Source organism: Pleurodeles waltl, chromosome 6 (genome assembly GCF_031143425.1).
Source record: "Pleurodeles waltl isolate 20211129_DDA chromosome 6, aPleWal1.hap1.20221129, whole genome shotgun sequence".
Lineage (NCBI taxonomy): Eukaryota > Metazoa > Chordata > Amphibia > Caudata > Salamandridae > Pleurodeles > Pleurodeles waltl.
In genome coordinates this window covers 448,357,591-448,373,349 of record NC_090445.1, presented here as the reverse complement: position 1 = coordinate 448,373,349, position 15,759 = coordinate 448,357,591, and the positions used below count along the sequence as shown (strand labels likewise).

The 15,759-nt window shown below is 42.1% G+C and overlaps 1 protein-coding gene across 2 annotated transcripts in view; it reads left to right on the top strand.

The window, feature by feature from the left end:
* Positions 1 to 1,987: 1,987 nt before the first annotated feature.
* Positions 1,988 to 15,759, top strand: part of SLC45A3 (solute carrier family 45 member 3) — a 137,264-nt gene continuing 123,492 nt past the window's right edge. The window contains exons 1-2 of one of the 2 annotated variants that reach the window (XM_069238560.1): positions 1,988 to 2,093; positions 6,684 to 6,775. The gene's annotated coding sequence lies outside the window, so the exon portion shown is untranslated. Of the gene's footprint in view, positions 2,216 to 6,683; positions 6,776 to 15,759 lie in introns of both variants that reach the window. The other variant, XM_069238558.1, reaches the window with a different exon arrangement.

Genomic DNA, 15,759 nt, shown 5'->3' with positions numbered 1-15,759 from the left:
CCTTTCAGATCAGTAGCTGCCACTTCAACAGTGTATGAGGGCAGCCCCAATGTTAGCCTATGAAGGGAGCAGGCCTCACAGTAGTGTAAAAACGAATTTAGGAGTTTTACACTACCAGGACATATAACTACACAGGTACATGTCCTGCCTTTTACCTACACAGCACCCTGCTCTAGGGGTTACCTAGGGCACACATTAGGGATGACTTATATGTAGAAAAAGGGGAGTTCTAGGCCTTGCAATGGCAGGCCTGAGCCAGGGTTAAGGGGCTACTGAGGTGGGTGGCACAACCAGTGCTGCAGGCCCACTAGTAGCATTTAATCTACCTGCCCTAGGCACATGTAGTGCACTCTACCAGGGACTTACAAGTAAATTAAATAGTCAATCATGGATAAACCAATCAGTAGTACAATTTACACAGAGAACATATGCACTTTAGCACTGGTTAGCAGTGGTAAAGTGCCCAGAGGTCAAAAGCCAACAACAACAGGTCAGAAAAAATAGGAGGAAGGAGGCAAAAAGTTTGGGGATGTCCCTGTCAAAAAGCCAGGTCCAACAATCACCAATACAAAGTCTTTGGTGGTTAAAAAGTAAGTTTATTGGTAATAAACAGGACGATCCAGAGTACAGTTGCACCTCCTTACACCTGGCCTCTTTCCGCTTCTCCCCGCTCGTCTCTCTCAACCGCCCCCTTCCATGCACCCACATTCCAATTCTATGCACGCTCAGTTTGTTGATATTCCACAAACTGTGAGCTAAACTAAGACCCAACACCCCTCCACCCCAATTATGCCACCCTATACTACTGCACTCTACACTAAACCACTCTGCGCCACTCTATCCACGCCACTCAGCACCACCATACACCACACCATTACACTCTGTGCCACTCCACTCTATGATACGCTATACCTCTCTACTCTGAGCCACTGCACTCCACACTACTCAACCCCACGCTACTCTACTAACTCTCAACTACTCTACTGCATGTCAGTCCACTCTACGCCCCTCTGTGGTTGTCCACTCCACACCACTCCATCTCCACTGCGCCACTAACATTCAGACATGCTGAACAGCAGCCACACTGCTGTTGAACATGGCCAAAAGACATTGACAAAGCCACAGCATATAGGCGAGACTTACTGGCTTTGCCAGAGCTTGTTTACCATGTACTATGAGCTAGTTCTGTGGGTCTCAATTGGGACGGTTTTGGAGTCTGTGCTAGACTGCTACTTTGAGTCTCATCGATTGGTTTTCAGGTGTCCCATGATATTGTTCTGACGGCTTCAAGACTGGTAATACTATAGACTCTAGCTCATTCTGTGGTCTCTGTCTTGGGCTAGTTAATCAGTCTCCTCGTAGAATAGCATGCGGTCACCTCTTAGCTCACAATGTTATCGCTCCCGGGATGAGTTTAGGGTGTCTAGCCTGGATCTCCCCGAGGCTATACTTGGGGTCCCTTCGGCTTATTCTGTGACTCTCCGCCACTGCCGTTCTGACTACCACGGAGTTATTCGGGAATATGGCGGGGGTGGGGGCGTTAGGGTGTCTTCCCTTTGCTGATCCCTAAAGTTACCCCTGGTTGAATCTGAGGGACTCTCCTAGTCTGGTTTTGTGGTCTATGAAGGGTGTATTGGTACCGGCGTCCCCCACTGACGAGTGTTGCATTATTCCTGAGGCTCCTTTTGGAGCCGCACTTGTTTCGGGGACTCCCCGTATAGTTTGGTGGGCTCGTGAGATGTTGTGTCCTCTCTAGACGGTTCGGGACGTGGTCTACCAAGGCTGGTTTCAGGGTCGTTCAACTAGATTCGCTTAATCTATAGTATGGTCGAGGCTGGCTTGGATCGCCAGTTCCTGGAGTTTTAGGGTCTTCCGGTGAACCTATCTTGCTACCCCCTCCCCTGTGCCTCTCCCCCCGCCTTCCTCTCTCCGACTCTTCCAGGCACTCACTCCTCCCACACGCCCAGTACGCATGCGCCAGCGCAAAGTTTCACTCGGAGATTTAAAAGGCTTTGGTGCGACTGGACTAGGGAGCTGTGGAAACCGGTGGTTGAACCGGAGCCGGATCTTCGAGGACCGGGTGTCACTGCCAGGTAACACCTCTCCCCCATTAAATCCGGTCAACTTCTAGGAAGAGTTGTGACTTAGACGCGGGGCTTCTACTGCCAAATAAGGACCCCCCACCGCTCTCATTTCTTCCAGGCTCCATTACTAGGTAAGGACCCATTCTTCCCATGCAGGCTGGGTTTTAGTGTTCTGCATCGCTCACCTCCACAACTGCTACTCTGGGGCATCTGCTGTCACTCAGAGGCCGGTCTCCAGTGTCAGGTGTGTTTCTTCTGCAAACCCCTCCACTCCAGATTTATTACTGCAACTTTTCTGCCATGCTTGTAATCCACCGGTGCGAATCCTTGTGAGCAGGGACAGTGAAGGCTTCCTCCTGCTCGAAGCTTTTATTTTGGGACAGTTGATGTTACTATCATATCTCCCAAGTGCGTCCCTCTCTGTGTAAGCTGTGCGCGTCTTCGGGGGGCGGGGAGTTCCTTAGTGGCGTTGCCCGTCATTGTGACCTCTGTCATCCTTCATGTGATAAATTTGGGAAAAAGGTTAACTTGGGTGGGGGGCGCGGTACAGTTTTCCCCGTCTGCGGTTAGGATTTGGGGTCAAAAACAAGAAGTTGGCAGAGATGGGAGGGTGCGTTAAAGGGGGGTTGAATTCTTCTGTTCTTTTGTAGTCTGTCGTTTCATTGTAAAATTATGACAATAATCCCCCCCTGGAGGCTGCAGAGCATAGTGCTCCCTTTCATGGCAGGGCTCTAAGCTTTCACATCCCTCCCCCTTCTAGGTCCAGTTTCAGTCTTTCAGACACGTAGGACAGGCAGCCTGTCTCAGAGGACCCCAGGGAGGCCCGATCCCACTGTGTGTATGCTTTGTGCATCGGGCTTGTAATGTTTTTGGGGTGTCTGTTATGACTTCTCTTTTACGTGTGTGTTCCCATAGCTACAGAGAATTAGATATGTGCACCGGACATACTGTGTGTGTTTGTTCCAGACCGCCAGTGTGTTTAACAGATTTGCAGGGAGTGGGTTAAGTGGTGTGTCCCAGGTGCACAGTAAGTGTGTTGTGCTCACTAGACATGTAGTGTTTCATAAGGGTACCGTTCACTTCCTCTTGACTTTTTGATGGGCTAGCCTGCATGCCCTAGGATGGTCACAAAGCTTGGTGAGAAATTTGTGTTACTTATTAGAATAGTCATGTCGCATGATCCAGACGTGAAGTTGACTGCGTGTTTTTCCCCCCTGTGGATGATATTGATGTTGGTGCATTTTGCCATAGGGCCCTCCTGCACTTGTGAGTCGGTGCGTAATTCTCTAGGTTGCTCCTATACTTTGCAAGTAGGGCATTATTACTTTAGATGGTGTGATCACTAATGGGATGTACATTATTACTTTGGATGGTTGTTAGGTGACAGTCCATTAGCTTGTCACCAATGTTGAGGGAGTAATTTGTTGTTGTTTTGGATTGTCTGGTGTGGGTAGTGCATTATTACTTTGGATGGCCTGTTGTTTTGTGACCTGAAGAATTAGCCAGTGGTTTGGTGCTGGTGTTGACTGAGTAGCGCATTATTACTTCGGATGGTCTTCTGTTGGGTTAATAGGGCATTATTGCTTTGGATGGTATCGTGTTGGGTGGGAAGTGCATTATTGCATTGAGTGTACATCTGTTATACAAATCAAGGCATTATGTCAAGTCTATTCATTATTCCTTAGGTTGGTCCTGATATTGAGTGAGTTGCTGCATTTTGCACAGGATCCTCCTGTGTTGGTGCAGTCAGTCATTAACTATTAAATGATGCTGACGTTAAATAGGCAGTGCATAATGGCTTTGGATGGACCATTGTTGGATGAGTCAGGGCATTAGGTTGGTGCTGATGTCGAGTGAATGGTACATTAATTCTTTCCATTGTTTGGCTTGGGGCGTGCTATTGCTTTTGATGGTTTGGAACTAGGTGAGTCAGTGTATTATCCACTAGTTTAATGATGAAGTTGAGTGAATAGTGCCTTATTGCTGTGGATGGTCTGGTATTGGGTGATACATTCAATAGTTTAGTGATGGTGTTGAGTGAGTATTGTTTTGACTGGTTCATTGTTGTATTGTAGTGCAGTTTTGCTTTGAATGGTCCATTGTTTGTCTGTGGATTATCCAGCAGTTGGTGCTATGTGAGTGAGGAGGGTGTTATTACTGGTGATTCGTGAGCCCGTGGATTTTCCAGAAGTTTGGTGTTTGTGTTAAGTATTACAATATTGCTTTGAATAGTCTGTTGCTAGGTGAGTAGGGCATTGTTTATTCGCGTGGTCAGTGTATTTAGTCTTATGCTAGGCAAGTTTGCATTATTTTGTGGCCATAGTGTTAAGTCAGCTGGTGCATTCGTGCTCAGAATCTTCCTGTTTTGGTTAAGAAGGTGCTTTATCTGTTAGGTTAATGCTGGTGTTGAATACATATACATTATTAATCCTTTGGGTGATCTGGTCTTGGATGAGTTGGTGGATTATCCTTTGTTTTTATGCTGGCGTTGGACAAGTAGTGTGGTATTGTGTTGGGTAGCCTGATGTTTGGTAAAACAGTGCATTTTCAAATAGGTTGCTCAAGGTCGAGTGATTTAGAGCATTACTGCTTTGAGTGGTACGAGATTTGGTGAGTCAATTCAGTATTTGTTAAATTAGTTATGGTGATGAGTGAGCATTGTATTATATTGCATTACGTGGGCTTTTGTTGGATGGAAAGTTCATTATGGTTTTGAGTGTTTCCTGTTTAGTGAGTTGGTACATTGTACATTAGAGATTTTATGAGAGAATAGTGCATGTATTTCCTTGGATGGTCCTGTGTTGGCTGCTTTCTCTTTTTGGCGACTCTCAGTTTTGTGTGAATCAGTACTTTATTTCCTAAGCTGTTCGGATTCGGACCGTGTGCAGTATTTTTTTTAAGGAGTACTGATAGATGTGATGGTGCATTATTCCGCTGGCTGTCATGTGTTTGGTTTGTGCATTTTTCTGTGGAATGGCCCTGATGTAGGGCGAGATCCTCTCCAAATACACCTTCATGTATGGCATAAACATGGATTCTATATGAACAAGCTCCATGCACAGTGGATGTGTTAGCTGTACTTTTTTTTTATGCTGCACGTGCCAGTGAAATACAAAGGAAGTGAGATAAAACACATGCTACTCTCAGTTTAAATATTTATGTATTCTATAGGGTGGTCTCAAGTCTTGATAAGGGCACATCAGATCATGAGCCCGCCAGTTGGCCAAAGGTGGGGTTTTGGGTCAGATGGCCCTGTACTCTGCTGCTAATGAAGCTGATCCTTCAGCTGAGGGGAGATGATACTGGAAAAGTCAAGTATGGGGTTGAGGCTGGATCTTAACTGCTTTGCAAATATTATTTGATATTAAAACCAGGCCAAACTGGCAGTAACGGCACTAGATGCAAAGTGAGCTTATTTATATTTAAAATTACTTCCTTCCCTGCTGAGATTAAAGGTTTGTGGCTGACACAGGGGATGTGCAACTACTTACCTGTGAATCCCGACATCATTATTGTTGTCCTTATCTTTACGTTAAATGTTGGCTGACTAGAGAATCTGGACCACAAGGTCATTTATCTGATGCTTTATTTAAGGTACCCTTTTTTGTCAACGTAGATGGATGAAAGGCTGTATCCTTGATTGTGGAAAGCGAACTTTAAAGCCTTTTAGTAATGCCCATCTCTGCTGCAGGTAGCTTAATTTGCTCTTTAGCTACTTGGCCTAGTTTAAAACCTGTTTCTGCAGCTCTGACATCTGCTGAGCAAGCCAGCCACGTGGTTACGCAATTAATTTACCATCTTTCAAGTGCTTATTCTGGTGGTTTGTAGGAGCACCATGATGGACCAATTGGGGACTTTTGTGTGCCTCTACATGTTGATTGCTTCCAGAGAAGCAGTGGGACACAACTTTTTAGGTCTAGCGTTAGCCAAGACCTTTTGATGTGACTACAATTTTATATGTGAAATAGACTTCTAAGGACTTTTAGCCAGTCCTCTTTATCCATTGACCTGCCATTCTGCCATTCAAGTTTTCCTTTCGCCCACTGCAACATCCAGCATGCGCAATGGGTTAGCTCATTTCGGCGAATTACTAACTCCAGTGCGAGTGACACATTCTGCCCATTCCCAAGGAGCACACCCACACAAAGTTGTTACCTTCAGAGTTGGGGATGGCTAGGGCAATGTGTGCTTCCAAAAAATCTGTTTGCTTCTAGCCAGTGTTTTTATTTTTTTAGAGTTAAAAGGGCCCAGCAGGTTCCCAATAATCAGGTTTTTCAAAAAACATGACAAAACAAAAGGAATATTGAAGAAGCCAAAAGGGCTGGTAGTCAACTCCTGAACTGTTGACTTAGGAAATACTCTTTGGGTGTGGCACGTCTCAGACCCTGCACCCAGATCTTTGTCCACCAACGAATACAGCATAGGAAAAGGTGCCCTGTTTCCAGAGATCCTCTGTCTTTAGTGCGATGTTCGTGGTTGGTTTCCCTGTTTATGGAGAATGGTGTCAACTCGAGTCCCTCACATCAATATCTCCTTCAATCCGTAAAGCTATATCTTCGGTATTTACCTTTTTAACTCTCTATTTTTGTTCCACTTTAGAGAAAACGTTCTCTACTAATTGTGCACTGCGGCCAGAAGAGGACATATCTGGGATTTGGAGGTCCATTTTTGACGTTGCAGCAAATGGAGCAGTGAGTAAGAATTTATTTTGCAACATTAACAAATATCCTGTTTTATTAGGAATATCGATTACTCGACTGTGATTGATTGACTTTAATGATTTCAACATTTCTTATGTTGAAAAGCCTGTGTCGGGCCTGTCCTCGGTCACAATTCCATCTACACCCAAGAAGCCTCCCCGCCCTTCCGATCTACGTGTTGCAATAAGACACGTTGCTCTTTATTCATAGATGGACAGGTGGGCGGGGTCCCTTTAAAAAATGGCAACTGCTAATCTTGTGGTCGCTGACAGATCCGTGTTCGCTGATCTCATGAGGATGTGGAGGGATGCAGTGCCGCTGAGAGGAGAAATACACTGCCTGTTGGTAGGGGAGCAGAGGTGTTTGTTTGCCTCGGGCACTGCCCTACCTTAAGCGGTTCTGCATCGAAAATGAATTCAGTCATAAAATGGATATCCTTGGATACCCTTGTGCAAGTAGATACTCATTTAAACCTAGCCTTGGTGAGTTTTTAAGCCCTCCTGCCTGTTTATGTTGTGAACTGGTCCTTGTATAATTTCAATGGTGTTATGTACTCTTTCTTTTGTGAAAAGGCATTGACTATCCAACTGTTCTTCTTTTTTTTTTTTTTTCTTTTTTTTTTAAATAATTTTTGGACTCTCTCGCTCCCCATACTTTCTGGCAATCTGAAGAAATGTTCTCTCTTGAACGTGTCAGCACTCCTATTATACCAGGCTTTGGAGTGTAGGCACAATCTATTATGCCATCTTTCTGTTTTTTTCTAGATTCTGATTGTGACTGGCCCTGTGTTGGGTCTCCCGAGTTTGTTTATGTATGGGGCTGTGTTTAGACCTGCCCTTTGATCTGCTGGGTTACAGAAAATCCAAGTACTTTTACTATGCCACATTTTTATGCCCGACTAGGCCACAAAGTGCTGCGGTATGAAAGTGGTTCCCTGGGTGTCCTTTTCAGAGTGTCTGGGTCGAAGAATGTTGCGTATAGTGTTGTATGGGGAGGTACATGAAGGTCAAAGTCCTGGGTTACACAAGGTGCAATCAAAGTCGCTGCACATAAGCAAGAAGTGTTGTTGAGTGTCTGAAAACAGACCCGTTTGTGCATACCTGCTATTAGTTTATGTTGTTGGTTATCTAATCTGGATTATGTGGATGTGACAAGTTGGCTTTTGGTGCTACTCACAATATAAGGTGATTATCAGTTTTTCTTTGTGCAGTTTGCCCTTCCTAATGAAGAGTGAACCTTTACCTGTGTGTTTTTAAGGAAGAGATGATCACAATGAGGGCCAACCTGAAGTACAGTAGTCTTGTTTCTGTAGCTGCAGACCTTCTGCTGAAGGAAGAATGATTCATTCTCATGGAATACTCACCAGATGCACATTGCGTTAAAGGTGATGTCTTTTCAGAGGTGTCCAGGGCAAGCATATAATGCTTGGTGTGATGGGAGTCCACATTGGCATGCTGTGACTCATGCTGGGATACTGGCTCCATTTATAATGCTCTGTAATTCTTTAACAGAGGTGCTCTGATATATAAACAATTGACACAGTCGTGATGGGGAAGTAGCTGAAACTTGTGACGGGAAGCCAAGAAACGGGAAGATTGGGTATAGGCCGCTCATCATGTAGGAGATTTACATGAGATGTATGTGAGAGACTAGGTGCTGTAAACACCCCTACATTCCTCTTTATTCCACTGGAGCAGCAATGGTCCTAGTTCTTGTGCCTAATAGTTGAAGAGTTGGTCTGTTTGATGAAATCTACCATACTGGCACACTGTCTCCGTGTTCATCATTACGATCCATTGCTTTTCTCCCTTCAGCCCCACAAGTAGAGTAATAATGTAGTAACATTAGCGTACATTTCATCGCAAGCCATGCCCACCCTGCCCTCAATTTTCTCGGTGACCTTAGTCCGCAACTCTTCAGCCTTTTCAAAGTCCCACACTGACATTTCCGCTTCAACACTGCAACTTTTAGCAGGCCACTTTGAGCATTTCTTGCCTCAGTCAGCCCCTTAATATTTTCAGAGCCATATCAACAAAATGTCTCTTGAGACTATCGTAGATGAGCTATCATTGGGCCCTGATGCTTCTAATACTCACTTAACTTCTTTGTCTTCTGCAACTTTGAGTGTCCTATTGGCTCTCGTTGTGTTTTCGGTTTTGCGGATTTAGGTTGTATGAATTGTAGAGCGTCTACTTCCACATTCACTTTCAAGAGCTGTGGAATTCACTAAGCATTAAATAAAGTTGGATCCTTCGTCTTTACTACTACCATAATCAAAGGCACTTAAACTGGCCACTCCTTGATCATTTCTTCTGTTTGCGTGGGTGTTTTTGCTTGTACAGTGTTGTTCATTAGTTTATTCGCTGAGTCTGCCTTCTGACTTGTGTACTTCTGTTGCAAAGTAAGGATAAGTTAACAGGCTGAATTAAGGTAACAGACTATCAAACTTGATTGGTGTTCAGTGCACCATGTATGCCTCATGAAGAAAATATTTTGGACATGTGCTCACTTACAGATTCAAGTATCTTGGGTTGAATTAAATGTTTTTGTTTGCAGGACCTTTCTGGTTTCTCTTCTGATTCCCTTCCCAGCAACACTTCGGGCTTGATTACGACCTTGGCGGATGGGATAATTCGTCCCAAACGTGACGGATATCCCGTCCGCTGTCCATAATATCCTGTGGAACTTGTAAACCGGCGGGCAGGATATCTGTCACATTTGGGGCGAAGTATCCCATCCGCCAAGGTCTTAATCGGGCCCATCATTTTTAACGTCCTTGACATAACTCACAAAGCATTGTTCGATACCACTCATTATTTTATTTCTCAGCTGATGAAAAAATATCATCCATCTAAAACACTTTATTAATCTGACCGTTTACTTTCTGTAAGTTCCATGGTACCGCAAAGCCTGCAACCTAGGTTGCCCCTTTTCTGTCTGCTCTCCTACTGTTTGTAACAAACTACCTAAAGACCTCGTGCATTGCTCCAATGATTTTGCCATTCGGCTTCGATTAGCTATTTTATAGGTCTGCCTAGATGTTGTCTGTTTAATTCCAGGAGACACCATAGTGACCCTGCACTTTACACTATAGCATACCATAACATTGAGATACAAGACTGTTACATTTCTTCTATATAATATCTATGTATTGCTACTATATGACTACATTTGTGGGGGTTGGATGCTTCATCCTTCCACCCTGGGATCAAAAGCAAGGTTCTGTTACATAGAATTCCGAGAAGATAAATATAGGGATCAAATAACCTAGACCTCGAGCCACAAAGTTTAAGAGATTTTTAAGCCTTCAATTACTGCAAAATTGGGCTGATTTGAGTGTATGATGAATTATTTGCTATAGTCCTACTATTACATTTGTAATTTCACGTTTGAAGTACTGAAATACTTTCATTTGAAAATTCATTTTACCTGGTTATACCCATTCTTCATACAGATGCCTATTTTCCTCTGTACAACATTTTATACCGGGGAGGGAGAAAGACAGAGCTGTTTATCCCTTCCATTTAATGAAGGGGAAAAACCATGTTAAAGATTCTCAACCAAAAGGTTCTGTGTGCGTTTCTGGACAGGATAAAAATATAGTCTGTCTACATGTGAAACTTAGTTTATACCCCTCCTGTTAATTACCAATGCATCGCACCCTTGCATTGCCTCTTGAGTTGAACAGTGGGATACACTTAATCAGGGATGGTTGAATTTATAAACATGGCAGCTCCTTGAGTGATGTTCGAGAAATAGTCTTAGTTTACTATCTACTATTGTAAAATCAGGTAGTGCTTACAGTGGAGGTTGGTGGCAACTCTTGCTGTGTGGAATTTTCTCCTAAGAAAACTGAGGCGCTTCTTCATCGTCGCTGGACATATGAGTTCCCTACATTTGAAACATTGTACCTGTTCTATATTTTTAGTGAGAGGGTATTTACCCAAAAAATATCTTTCTATCATTCGCTATTTTAAAGAGAGTTATATATTTTGTTCCTAAATGTAATGTGCAATTCCAACTATTAAGTCTATTCTTGTAGCCACCTCTGCTTAGTCTTTTGATAGATGAATTTGGGAACCGAAGTTAAGCATTTCATTTAATGTACTTTTTTTTTTTCTATGGCTTTTCAGATAGGGAGAGAATAAATTTTACTGCATACTTGATTTATTTTTACTTTCCCCTCGTAAGATCAATAAAGGCTATGGAGGTCTGAAATACTAGTGACAAATTTTAAGGATTTGCTCCGCAAAAAACACAAGTGGATGTAGGTTAAAGAAATTATGGCAGGCAGACCCCAGTAAGGCTGATTTCTAGTTTCTGTTGACTCATCACACGTTTCGTTCTTAAATCATGTCCCGTACCCACTGAACGAAAGTGTGTGTTGGGGTAATTCCTCATTTAGCCTAATTATGATATGGTTTTCTTGTGCTTGTAGCAGAGAGCCTTGTCTGTAGTTCAGTCTTCCTGCTGTAGTCTGGGAAAACTTTGACCAGGCCTGTATGCCAATTACATCTGTGTGCCCACAGTTCTAAAACTTTCAAAGTTTGCCATGTTGGATGCAGAGCGCACTGAGTCCTGGCTTCACAGTGCATTGCCTGCAAGACCTTTTTTAAAAGTTTTTAACCATAGAGAGCGGCCTTCGGCTCCGCTCATAGGAGTGTTTTTCATACTATTGGGTGTTTGTATCATTCTACCTGCAGTAGAACTCTCTCATTGCAACACATGAGAGACTATTTTAAATATCATAAGTTCTTTCAATCATTCCACATTAAATACTTAATTTCATTAATCAGTCATATGATCTCTAAAGACTCGTGCACGTTGGTTTTGCAAGGGTGGTGTGCACTGCAATTAAGAGTGCAGGTTGTGGGCCCTAAGGCTGAGTTCACTGTCTACTGTTAGTCAAGATTGATGGCAATTGGCAGATTCATGTGTTGGTCTTAATATTGGAATGGTAGGGGGTGAAGGGATTTCAGGATAAGTTAGGGTGCATTATCACAGCAAGGGCTGTTTTGTGTCGGAGTGGAGAGCATCTTTACAGCTGTGTGTCTTTCTGTCCCAATAATTGAGTGGTAGAGGCTGCTGCAGGGCATGAAAGAGGTGCAATTGCACAGTTGGTTTAAGCATAGAAATTATGGTGGCTGCTAGGTTTATTGGTAGAGATTTGTGGGCCTCTGCAGTAGAAGGGCAGGGTGCAGAGCAGGTCAGGTGTATTGGCAGAGCTAAGTGTGTATATGCTATCATTGGATTAGCAGTAGTTGGTCAAAGCCGCGCTGCATTAGCTGAACACGGAATTGACCAAACAAAGGAATATCGGGTCAAGACTGTGGTACACTGGCAGAGCGGTGTGCTTTCCCCCTGCAGCTGAAATGTAAAATCACTACAGGACATGAATAAGGTGCTTTGTCAGAGTTGTGTGGGCTCCTGCAATAGATTAACTGCGGGCGGGATTGGGGTCCCTTGGGAAATTCATGTGCACGTTTTATTTAAGGTCTAGCGTTCACTTTCGGGTGACATGAGCAACCCCCACTCAGGCCTGAATGCCTGAAACCTAGTTCCTTTTGGATTTGTAGAATCCTCATACAACACATCTTTGTTTTAGAGGTGGACGGAGGCCAGTGCGATCCTATTCTGGGATTCCATTTACTGAAGCTGGGGTGTCTTCTTTCTGCGCGTGGGAGAGCGATGGAGCCTATGCTGTGTATACAAGGTACTCTTGGAACAAGTCGGAGGGAATTAGCGCTCTGTAAATTCCCGCTCTTTGCCATCCACTGCCTGAACCGGTTTGACTCTTGACCATATGTTGCTCTCCAGTTTCTCTCCTCACGTTTTTGTGCCTATTGTCCACAGAAAATTGATACCTTCTCTATACAATTTGCACAGCAATCTAGTACACTTAAAGACAAAACAAATGCAAGCCTTTTTCAATTGCCCTGGTCACCAAAATGTGTGTAAAGCAGATTGTACAACTGCACGTACGCTGATGATTTTGAGACACACAATCGGGCCTCATCTCCTCATTGGCCTACCCTAAGATTTGATCTGCTGTTTAGGAATGGTTTTCTGAGCCATACTGAACTTGGCTATTCAGAGGGTTACAATAACTGTAGCCTTCACCACATTAGACTGCTGCTTGGACCCGTCCTCCTACAGTGTCCGCAGTACAGTATCTTTTTTCTTTGAGTATATTTCGGGTTCGGTTCTATGTCAGAATACTGAGAACAATAAAATGACATACCAGAATATCATAATAAAAAAATGAGTACACTGTTCCGAGCACAGCAATACCACCAGGAGACCTGTGATCTCAGGAGCTAGAACCCTCAAGCATCACATTGGATGGCTAGCATCATCATTGGGAATTGCTCCTCACCAGGCTGGCACTGCAATGCCTAGTGGGCACCCCAGTGAGGGGGGGCTCTCAGCCAAAATAACGTGATGCTCAAAGTCACCATCAAGAAAGTGCTAGAAAAGATTAAAATTTGGTTATTCATCCATTCAACACCATCATTTAATCAGACTAAGATAACATGGATGAAGACCAAGATTAAAAATAGAAAATCGAAAGAAAAATGAGGATAATGCTCAAAATCTTTCTGAGGTGAATAATCTAAGCCATCCAATGTGATGCTTGAGGGTTCTAGCTCCTGAGATCACAGGTCTCCTGGTGGTATTGCTTTGCTCGGAACAGTGTACTAATTTTTTTATTACGACTGTTGGGAGGTTGTACACTGGACCTGAATACTCCCGGTCCCTCTTCTCTTTGTTTTATACCAGAATATCATGTCAAAAATGCCATCTACAAAAATATTGAGTGTGCATACTTGGTATTTAAACTACCGTAACTTCCAGTCACACATGTTGTGAAACAGTTTGACATATATAATATACCGAAAAATTCACATCATTCTATGTATAATTAAACTAAACAAAAATTAAACACAAACATTTTAAATAAATTATATAAACATTAAAAAATATAACAAAAAAATAACTAAAGTTTTCAAAGAGGTCAGGTTGACTATTCTAACTCCAACATAAGCAAAATCAGGAAAAGTGTTGGATATTGGAAGGGTTAGATTTACTATTCCTACTCTAATGGAAGCAAAATAAGGAAAAGTGAACTTTGGAAAGGTTACGATTTCAATTCCTAATCATTAAAGAATGTAAATAAATATTAAATATGCTCTGTAAATAAAATTTAATGTAATTAAAAAACACAAATATTTTAACAATTAAAAAAGAAATACATTAAAATATATACACTTCTCTCCTTACAACCCAAAAACACTGACTCGAAAAAAGTAAAATAAATTATAAATAAAAAGACAATAGTAATTAAATAAAACATTAATGAAAACAAATAATATAAAATGCATTTTGCTAAATTAGCTAGTCAATGCACTTATCAATTATTTAACTTTTTCCTAGAATACAACACATAATTTACATAACAAGTAACCAATTAAATACTTGACATACTTAAATGCCATTGAAATATTTAGTCAACATAAAAAATATATTAAAAAAGATATATATGTAATTGAAATAACTTCCCATCGTACCCCCCCCCACAAACCTAACATCTAGTCACTTAATGAAACATTGCGAATTACATTTAAAAATCATTATTTGCATTACAAATTACAAACTATGCCAAGAAAAAGTATATTGATGCTGACACCTAAAACTATTACAATACCTAATGTAAAATAAACTATTTAAAACCATGTTTAACACAACTATTAAAGTAAACGATATTATACACAGCAATATTTGTAAAAATATTTTGCATAAACGATATTCTTACCTTATATTTTATTTCTCAGTATTTTTGTATGGACAATATTTTTGCCATGATACTCGTGCAACTTGATATTTTTGAAACTATTTTCTTATTATGTGCATCAGGGCTCTGAAAAGAAACACTATGGTGCAGCTGAGCTGTTTTCTGCATAATTATGAATTTGCCACACACATCACATAATCTCCTGCTATTTAAATTGCAGATTTCAATAAAATATTTTTTTCTATCTCACATAGATCAAAAGTTGTAAACTTTACTGATCTCACTGTACTTTTTTGTATAGCGCTTTGATTTGCTTCAGCTCTTACATGGCTAGATGTTGACTAAAAGTACACTAGTAGTTATTGTGTAGTAGGTTCTTGGCATGTAGGGGTCCCGACTTTCATTTTTTGTATGATGTGTTTATCAAGACACCTTTTGTCTCCAAACTGTGAGCAACAGTTTCTTGAGTCCTTTTCAAAAATTGCACAGGAGCAGCAGTGAATTTGTCAGTGAGAGATGTTTTAGGATCCACTGCGACACCTTGGGCTCCTGCACAACTAAAATAATTGTTGAAGGTATAGAAAGTGCAAAGTCACAATTCGCATTCCCAGATCTTGTAGGGGATGTAGGCCGACTGGAGGAATCTTTTGAGGTGCTGATCGACTACTTGCAAATATTTCCAATTTGCCCAACCACAGGCTTGGCAAAAAGCAAGCTGGAAAGAAAGCCAGTAGACATTTGAGGTCGGAGCGAGAAGAATCATCTGATTCTGTGAATATTAATATTGGCTGAGTGATTTCAGATTCCACTTGCAGGTTTCTAATTTTGTTACTCAAAGCATGTCTCAAGATATTGGGTTGGTTGTAGTTCTAAGGTTAGTATATCTTTGTTTTTCTATAGCATGTTCTATCATATTTGTAGAACTGGTTCCTCGTATTGCCATTGGCGTTACAGCATAAGCATCATGAGGAATCGCAACCGATTAGCTGTTAAAGTTTAAGCTGCTAACCTACTGTGGTGTTAAGCATCAGTAGCAAAGCAGGTGAGTGGGTGTAACAAATGCCAGGATTCAGCCCTGTCAGGGCTAGTGCCACAAAGTCTATGTAGGCACCACACTTAAGGGCCGACAAAAGCATCATTTGGTCCAGAAGTAAGTGGTGAGGCCTGAACAAGAGGAAAAAGA